Source organism: Arachis hypogaea, chromosome 13, assembly GCF_003086295.3.
Source record: "Arachis hypogaea cultivar Tifrunner chromosome 13, arahy.Tifrunner.gnm2.J5K5, whole genome shotgun sequence".
Classification (NCBI taxonomy): Eukaryota; Viridiplantae; Streptophyta; class Magnoliopsida; order Fabales; family Fabaceae; genus Arachis; species Arachis hypogaea.
In genome coordinates this window covers 99,835,659-99,845,687 of record NC_092048.1, presented here as the reverse complement: position 1 = coordinate 99,845,687, position 10,029 = coordinate 99,835,659, and the positions used below count along the sequence as shown (strand labels likewise).

Here is a 10,029-nt window from a genome sequence, read left to right as displayed (position 1 = left end):
TTTGGGCTAGAATTGTATCAACATGGTTCAGCTCCATGACTCCCTTAGTGTTGTGCCTCTCTGATGCATAGTAGTACTCATTCTCAGCCACTGTCTCAATCACTTCAATGGCTTCTTCCACAGTCTTTTTCCTGTTCAATGAACCTCCTGATGAATGGTCTACAGCCTTCCTTGATTCATAAGAGAGTCCATCATAGAAAATATGCAATTGCACCCAGTCATGGAACATGTCTGGTGGGCATTTCCTTGTCAAATCCTTGAACCTCTCCCATGCCTCGTAGAGAGTTTCACCATCTTGTTGTCTAAAAGTTTGAACCTCAGATCGAAGCCTATTGACCTTTTGTGGGGGGTAGAAACGTGCCAGAAACTTGCTTTCCACCTCATCCCATGTTGTTAGACTCCCCCTTGGGAATGATTCCAGCCACTTAGCTGCTTTGTCCCTAAGTGAAAATGGGAACAAAAGCAGTTTATAGGCATCTTCCTGGACTCCATTGGACTTCACAGTGTCACAAATTCTCAGGAATTTTGTGAGATGTTGGTTTGGGTCTTCATTAGCACTTCCACCAAATGAACAATGATTCTCCACAAGTGATATTAGCTGTGGTTTGAGCTCAAAATTGTTGGCCTGAATGGGTGGTTTCTGAATGCTGCTACCACAATTCCCAGAGGTTGGGTTTATGTATGAACTAAGAACCCTCCTCTCAGGAATGGCATTGTTTCCATCGGCTCTCTCATGGTTGTGAACTTCTCTATCCATGTTGAGATCTAGAGCTTCCTCAAAATTGTCCTCAGATTCTCCTTCAGATTCTTCTTCTCCCAGTACTCTCTTCCCTCTTGCTTCCCTTCTAAGTCTATGAAGGGTCCTCTCTGGTTCGGTATATGGAGGAGTCGATGTCTCTCCTCTCCTACCTGTCATACAAGAACACAGCACAGGCAACAAACAAGTGAAATACTCTTGGTTAATGGAAGAGTATGGTTAGAGCAATTGAGGAATTAATTCAAACAGTTAGTGAGTCAGTGAGTTAGTTGCTTGAATTTAAAGGCATAAAGAAAGAAAGCATGTAACAGAGTGCAGAAATTAAAATTCAACAAGTAACTTGTACTGAATTAATCAAAACAAACAAAAAAATATTGCTCAATCTAGTTAACTTCCAATTTGAGAATTGTCAATCGAAAACCAATCCCCGGCAACGGCGCCATAAACTTGATGCGCATAAACTAGTTATGCTACGATTTAGGAAATTGCACGATCGGCAAAATTCCTTTCGGCAAGTGCACCAGTTATCGTCAAGTAAAAACTCACAATAGAGTGAGGTCGAATCCCACAAGGATTGGTTGAGTGAGCAATTCGGATTAGAGGTGTGTTCTAGTTGAGCGGAATCAAGATTTAGATGAGAATTGCGGAATGTAAAATTGGCGGGAAATGTAAATGACAAGAAATTTAAATGGCGGAATCTTAAATTGCATGAATTAAAGAGCAGAAGCTAAATTGCTGAAATTAAAAGGGAATGGGGGTGATTGCATGAATTGAGTTGCAGAATGTAAAGAGAAAGTGGAAATCAGAAATGGGGAATTCATTGGGTTATAGGAGATATTGAGATCTCCGAATCAAAACATGTTTATCTCTTCCTCAACCAATGCGTTCATTAAATTTTGCTTGGCAATCTTATATGATTGGATCCCAATCCCTTGGCTCACCAATTCTCTCTAAAAACAAACAAATTCCCAATCCCTTGGTTTAAATGTTCATAAGAAGAGATGATGCTCGATCACTGATTATACCACACAGTTTCATGAACCACAATTTGGTAGGATTACATGTCACAATATCCATCCAAACCCCAATCCAATTCACTGTGAGAAAGCTTCTCTAACATGAATCCTCCATTCCTTTCCCAAGGTTCCGAAGGATTCCAATTATGGGTAGTTTCTTTCCCAAGACAACTACCCAATGGAATTAGATCGAGAAGCTTTCTAACAAAATTCAAGAGAAAAGATTGAAGAAGAAGATAAACTATTATTGATTCATTGAATTACAATAGAGCTCCCTAACCCAATGAAAGGGGGTTTAGTGAGTCATAGCTCTGAATTCAATTACAAAGAAATGAAAACTAGCTAAATGAAAAGGTAAAAAGTCCTTCCTAACTTAAATTCTATCCTATTTATACACTTTCTATATTGAGCTTCTGTTATGTTTCTTGGGCTTTGAGGCCTCTCCCTGCTTTCCTTTTGCTTTGGGTTTATGATCCATAATCTTGATGAGGCTGCTGATCCAAATTCTATAACATTCATTGAGCCAACTTAGTGATAATCAAATAATAATACATGACTCAACAATTTGAAATTTCAGACTCATCAATCCTTCAGGCCCAATCCCATAAACCATGATATTCAATTGGGTTTCATGCCAGAGTAAGTTTAAGTTAATGTTTGTGCTCAAAGACTAACTTTAAACCGCAATATTTTTGGCCCAGAAACCTTTTCCAAGAGTGGCGTTTAAGTTGCAGTTTAAGCTTAAACTGCAGCTTAAACGCCAGACACTTCCAGTGAAGCCTTTTGTAGAAGCACGTTTAAGCTTCAGTTTAAGGTTAAACTGAAGCTTAAACGTGGAAATGGAAGAAGGCAGCCCTGGAGAGTCGAACACGTTTAAGCTCCAGTTTAAGGTTAAACTGGAGCTTAAACGTGGAAGAGGAGAAAGCCATCCTGGAGGTCGAACACGTTTAAGCTCCAGTTTAAGGTTAAACTGGAGCTTAAACGTGGAAGAGGAGAAAGCCATCCTGGAGGTCGAACACGTTTAAGCTCTAGTTTAAGGTTAAACTGGAGCTTAAACGTGGAAGAGGAGAAAGGTAGCCCTGGAGGTGTCGAACACGTTTAAGCTCCAGTTTAAGGTTAAACTGGAGCTTAAACGTGGAAATGGAGAAAGCAACCCTGGAGGAGAAACTTGGTGGAACACGTTTAAGCTCCAGTTTAAGGTCAAACTGGAGCTTAAACGTGGAAATGGCTCCCTGGTGCTTTTCCCCTTTCTGGCGTTTAACCTCCAGTTTAAGGTTAAACTGGAGGTTAAACGTGGAACTGCCCCCTTTGGTGCTCTTCTCACTTCTGGCGTTTAACCTCCAGTTTAAGGTCAAACTGGAGGTTAAACGTGGGCGTGCTTCTTTGGTGAGACTTCCATTCTGGCGTTTAACCTCCAGTTTAAGGTTAAACTGGAGGTTAAACTTCAATTCCAGCATTTCTTAGCCTTCATGATTCTGGCGTTTAAGCTCCAGTTTAGGCTTAAACTGGAACTTAAACTCCACATGTGATATTCAAGCTTCCTTTATTGATTTTGTTGCTTCCTTGCTTAGCCTCTTCTTCCCTGAAATCATCCAAACAATTGCATCAAAGTCTTGCAAAATTTCATGAGAAATCTTCCATTCATAGCATTCAAGTAATATAACTAAAACTCATGGAATTTGCATCAAAATCATATTGTTTGGATGGTTCATTGCTTTGTTATTCTTTTAACCATTCTTGGTTACTTTAAGCTCAAGAAAATGCATAAAACCACTAAAACTAACAGAAAAATACTAGTGAAACTAGCCTAAGATGCCTTGGCATCAATAGTGCTTGATTCTCTATCCATTAACAATGAACTTCTTATCAGAATCAATATCTTGAAGCTCCACATAGCCACATGGTGATACACTTGTAATCACATATGGTCCCCTCCACCGGGACTTCAGTTTCCTGGGGAATAGCCTGAGCCTAGAGTTAAACAACAGAATCTTTTGTCCTGGTTCAAAGATTCTAGATGACAGCTTTCTGTCATGCCACCTTTTTTACTTCTCTTTATAAAGCTTGGCATTTTCGAAGGCAGTGAATCTGAATTCCTCTAGCTCATTCAGCTGGAGGAATCTTTTTTCTCCAGCTAGTTTGGCATCAAAGTTTAAGAATCTAGTTGCCCAGTAGGCCTTATGTTCCAGTTCTACGGGCAGGTGACAAGCCTTACCATACACAAGTTGGTATGGAGAGGTCCCTATAGGAGTCTTGAATGCTGTTCTGTAAGCCCACAGAGCATCATCCAAGCTTCGTGCCCAATCCTTTCTACGGGTACTTACTGACGTGTATTTTCGGAAAATGAAAAATGAATTCTAAACACACAAATCTAACCGGCAAGTTTTTGGCGCCGTTGCCGGGGATTGAAATAGATTGACAATGATTACGTGAAGTGGAGATCTAGATCAAGCACTTTTTCTTTTTTGTTTCTCTAAATTTTGACTGACACACTAACTGTTTGAATTTTTGCCTGAGCTAATTGAAACATCACTTTAGTAATAGAGTGAAGTTCTCTTGGTTTAACTTGCTGAATATGATTCTCATAGCTTGATAAATCAACGAGAGAAGTGATTTTCGATCATTAATCTCTCAAGTTTACCAACTGTTTGACACATTGCGTTAACTAACCCTTTAATCATATCCTGGCATAAATATACTCTATCTTCATTTGAACTGTATGTGATTGTGCAGACCACGGAAGGGAACTCAATGAATGCCAGTAATCATGGGAGCGATATCCCCACCTTAGATGACAAGCAACCACTCATCACCATGAACGACATTGCTCAGTGGTTTGAAGCTTTCCCACAAGGAAACATCATCGGATGGGAAGAACTAATGAGTGAACTCCTAGTCAAGCTGAAGCCACCTCAAAGAACTGTTAAACCAGAGGCAGGAGTTCAACCATTCGCACAAGAGAAGGAAATTGAAGGTATTCGTGCAATCATGGCCCAAAGCGAGCAGATACATCAACAGCTTAAGCAACAATTGGAGCTGATTAACAGAAAAGTAGATGAACTGCAACATGCTGTGGCAAATGCACAGAACTCACCTCAAAATCCCCATTGTTGGAATCAATCTGAAAACGGTTCTGGAGTAATTAACTATGAGCAACAAAGTCATGAGGGATCACACTCTCCAAATAGCTCCTCAAGCATGTTCCAACGTAGGACTCAGAATGATGTGTACAACCCACCCTGGAGAACTCAATCCAACTAGAGGGGGGTTGAAAACCAAAATCAAAGACCAAGGGACTTCAACTGTAACAACCCCAATTTCAAAAACCAGCATAAAAACCACCCCCACAACAACAACCATCACACACCACCCCAATGTACACACTTCCAACCCCATCCTACCTCACAACTCGCCTAAAATGACTCTCATCAACCATCACAGTTGACACAACCACAACCAATTCCAAACTCTCAAAGACTCTATGTCCTAGAAATGATGATAGAAAGATACATGAAGGTTCAAGAAATGATGACAGTAGAGCAGGAAGAAATAAGAAAAAATCAAGAGATGATAAGCAGGAACCAAGAGGCCTCACTCAGAAGAGTTGAAAAGCAAATGGAACAACTGGTTCAAAACCTTGCTGAATTGGGTGAGAGAGAGGCAAATATATCCCTAAGGGCCACTGAAAATGACCCAAAGAACAGTGAAAAAGCTGCTGGGTTGAAAGGGAAAGCAGTTATAGAAAAAAGTGAGAAGGCTACGGGAAAAGAAACAATCCTCAAGGAAAAGCCCACGGTGAGAGGGGGAAACCAAAGGCAACAGAAGCCTCAACTTCCATGATCAGAAAATGAAGGATGTCAAGCTAATGACAATAAAAGAGTGCTTGTTAGGAGGCAACCCAACCTGAGGTAGTTTTCTTTCCATAGTTATTTTAATAAAAAGGTTAATTAACTTCATCTATATTGCAAGAAGCTAAGTTTGGTGTTGCACACCAAAACAATCTAAGGGAGAATGAAGGATTCTAAGTTTGGTGTTCCACCAAAATTTCATCATAAAACGCATTCTCACTTTCTGCATAATGCTAGCTTCAAGCATTTAGATAAACTAGTTAACTATTCTGCTGTTTCCTAGTTTTCAATTTATTACTTTTGAAAAAGAAAAAAAGTTCACACATGGTTAATCTGATGCATGAGAACTATTGGCAAGGTACTAAGTTTGGTGTTCCCACACTAAAGTAAGTTCAAAAGGCCCACAAATAAATCATGCATGCTAACCATTTTTTAAGTGCTTGGGGAACAAGCAACTTTCAATATCATTGTAGAGCATCATACAAGCTTTTGGAAGGATTAAGCATCATCAACCAAAGAGATGAAAGAGGAATGTGTGGATCAGTGATGATGATGATGAGGAGTAAAGCAAGCGAACTCCAAAAGATTGTATTGTTAAGTGATTATCTTACATCAAACACTGCTATGATTGAGAGTGGTTTTGTTTCCCTGATTATTTGTTTGTTTAGTATAGTTTTTTTCTGAAATTCAATAAGCAAGATGCTTGATCATTTACAACATCATACTCTCCAAAACTTGTTTGCACTCAATTTTTCAAAAAAATGCATCACATGAAAGTTCTTTGAAAAGAAGGATTGAGGAATTAAACAATTTTGAGGCAAGCAAAAGATTAGGAGAAGTGGTGGTTCTAGTTGTATAATTATGTATTGAGGTTGCATGCTTATGAAAACTTGCATGGGAGCTCATAGGCGGGACATAGAGTTCAAAGAAGTGTTGTGGAGATTCTCAAACATTTATTGATCCAAGAAGCAGCAAACAAAACAAAAGGAAATAAAGAAAATACAAAAACAAAAAGAAGATGGCCCAAGGCTCTGAGCATCAATTACTAGGCAGAAAAGAAAAGAGAAACAAAAACTCAAAGAGTTGTTATCCTAGTAAATGCTTGTGGTTGAATTGTGTCAAAGAAAGAGGCTTGAGCAAGTAAATCCTTAAGGGTGCTTTAACACCTAATACCTTAAAACCAACTGGTTTAGGAGTATTGATTGAAAGTTTATCTAAAGAGCCGCTTTGAGACATGACACTTAGAGTGAAGGCCAAAGCACAGAAACTATTAAGCTGCTTCAAGGTGATTACCTATAGAGAGATCTCCATGATATCATTTGGATGAAAGTCCTAAGACCTAAGACTTCCAATATGTAAGGACTAGTAAGCACTGAGGCCCTTGCATGAGCATATGATTTAAAGTTCACTCCACTGTCACTTGATCACTTCACTCACAGGATAGTACATGTAATTTTTCAAATCCATTCTGATTGAAAGAACCTTTGAGCATAATTCCTTTCTTGCTTGGGGACAAGCAAGCTTTAAGTTTGGTGTTGTGATGACAAGTCATCTTAGCCTAGTTTCACTAGCCTTTTTCTTTTGTTTTCAATTGATTTTATGCACTTTCTTAAGCCATAAGCAAGCCAATTGGGTAGATTTCCATGTTTCCTTTGATTCAATCAACCATGTATGAATTCTTGCACTTTCATGAGATTTTATGCTATAATTGTCATATATTATGAAAGAAACACAATCTCATGATTTGGAGCATAGCTTTGATTGTTTTGATTGATTGGTGATAGGTGAAAAGAGCTTTGAAGAAGGTTGAAGGAAGAAGGAAGGGCTAGGAGCAAGAGAGAACAAAAAGTTTGAGCCAAAGTTTGCCTTAAACTTTAACTCAAACTTTTAAAAGAGTTGAAAACATACCAGAGAAAAAAAAGCTTGAGCTAAAGTTTGCCTCAAACTTTAGCTCAAACTTTTGGAAGAATTGAAAACACTCCAGAGAAAAAAGCTTGAGCAAAAGTTTGCCTCAAACTTTAGCTCAAACTTTTGGGAGAAAAGCTTGAGCCAACGTTTGCCTCAAACTTTTTGGCAAACGTTGGAATCACAAAACCAACACCCTGGAGGAGAAAAGCTTGCGCCAACGTTTGCCTCAAAAACTTGATGTGTATTTTTTCGGAAAACGAAAAACGAATTCCAAACACACAAAACTAACCGGCAAGTGCACCGGATCGCATCAAGTAATAAAAACTCACGGGAGTGAGGTCGATCCCACAGGGATTGAAGGATTGAGCAATTTTAGTTTAGTGGTTGATTTAGTCAAGCGAATCAAGATTTGGTTGAGTGATTTGTGATTAACAGAATTTAAATTTCATGGAAAGTAAAGGGAATGGGTAAATTGCATGAAATTAAAGTGAACAAAAAATAAAGTACTGAATCTTAAATAACAAGAAATTAAATGGCAGAAACTTAGAACGCAAGAAATGTAAATTGCAGAATCTTAAAGTGCAAGAAATGTAAATGGCTTGAATTGTAAAGGGAATTGGGAAGTGGATTTGCAGAATTTAAACAAAGAAAAGAAAAATTCAACAGACAGGAATGTAAAAGATGGATTCAATTAAACCGGATCTTAAATGAAAATGAGAATAAGCTTGGTGTGACAACGAAATAAGGAAATTGAAATTGAAAGTTATAGATCTCAGGACTCAAGAGACTAGATAGCCAAGTCTAGATCTCACTGCCTTCCTAGATCCAGCAAGAATAATTGCAAAGGAAATAAAGAAATGTAAATTGCAGAAGAATAGAAGAAGAAGCAATTAACCGAGATGGAAACTCAATGCTGAAAATTAAACAAGATCCCAAGGTGAGATTGAAATAGAATTTCTTCAATTCTCCACCCAAGATCCAAAACAAGAAAAGTAAAGAGTGCTGAGCAAGAACAAGGAAGAAGAGAGATCAATTCTCCTTCCCAATTCTCTAGAATTCTAAAGCAACAATGTAAAGGTGAGCTCTCTGTAAGTGTTCTAAGAATGCCAAAGGAAAAGCTCCCCGAAAACTTAAATCCTAAGCTATTTATACACCTTCTTCAAATGGTCTTCAAGCCTTGAATTGGGCCTTTGCTCTTGATGGAATTGGGTTGATAAAGGCCTTGGTTGATTGCTCTTGGAGTTGGAGAAAGATCCATTGTGAACCAGGTTGAAATCATAAAAGTTTGAGTAAAAGTTTGAGGCAAACTTTTACTCAAACTTTTTATACCAGATTGCTTAAGCTTGCTGCTACCAACGTTTCAGCCAAAGTTTGAGGTCAAACTTTTGCTCAAACATTGGCTCCCTTGTAAATGTGTGTGGCGCCAACGTTTGCCAAAAAGTTTGAGGCAAACGTTGGCGCAAGCTTTTCTCCTCCAGGGTGTTGGTTTTGTGATGCCAACGTTTGCCAAAAAGTTTGAGCTAAATTTTGAGGCAAACTTTTGCTCAAGCTTTTTTCTCTGGAGTGTTTTCAATTCTTCCAAAAGTTTGAGCTAAAGTTTGAGGCAAACTTTAGCTCAAGCTTTTTTTTCTCTGGTATGTTTTCAACTCTTTTAAAAGTTTGAGTTAAAGTTTGAGGCAAACTTTGGCTCAAACTTTTTGTTCTCTCTTGCTCCTAGCCCTTCCTTCTTCCTTCAACCTTCTTCAAAACTCTTTTCACCTATCACCAATCAATCAAAACAATCAAAGCTATGCCCCAAATCATGAGATTGTGTTTCTTTCATAATATATGACAATTATAGCATAAAATCTCATGAAAGTGCATGAATTCATACATGGTTGATTGAATCAAAGGAAACATGGAAATCTACCCAATTGGCTTGCTTATGGCTTAAGAAAGTACATAAAATCAATTGAAAACAAAAGAAAAAGGCTAGTGAAACTAGGCTAAGATGACTTGTCATCACTTACAGTCCATTCCAGAATTCTTTTCAGTTCTCTGTTAGAAACTTTAGCTTGCCCATTTGTCTGTGGATGATATGGAGTTGCCACCTTGTGGCGAATCCCATACCGGACCATGGCGGAGTAAAGCTGTTTGTTACAGAAGTGAGTGCCCCCATCACTGATTAGTACCCTAGGGACACCAAATCTGCTGAATATATGTTTCTGGAGGAATTTCAGTATTGTTTTAGTATCATTGGTGGGTGTGGCAATGGCCTCTACCCATTTTGATACATAGTCAACTGCCACCAGAATATAAGTGTTTGAGTATGATGGTGGGAAAGGCCCCATGAAATCAATTCCCCATGCGTCAAACAACTCAATCTCCAAGATTCCTTGTTGAGGCATGGCGTAACTATGAGGTAAATTACCAGCTTTCTGGCAACTGTCACAGTTACGCATAAACTCTTGGGAATCTCTGTAGAGTGTAGGCCAGTAAAAACCACATTGGAGGACCTTGG

At 38.7% G+C, this 10,029-nt stretch overlaps 1 non-coding gene across 1 annotated transcript; it reads left to right on the top strand.

Moving 5' to 3' along the window:
* The first annotated feature begins 227 nt into the window (after nt 1-227).
* LOC112740079 (small nucleolar RNA R71) lies at nt 228-331 on the top strand. Its single transcript, XR_003171013.1, has one exon. It is a non-coding gene; the product is annotated as a small nucleolar RNA R71 (small nucleolar RNA).
* Nucleotides 332-10,029: the final 9,698 nt, after the last annotated feature.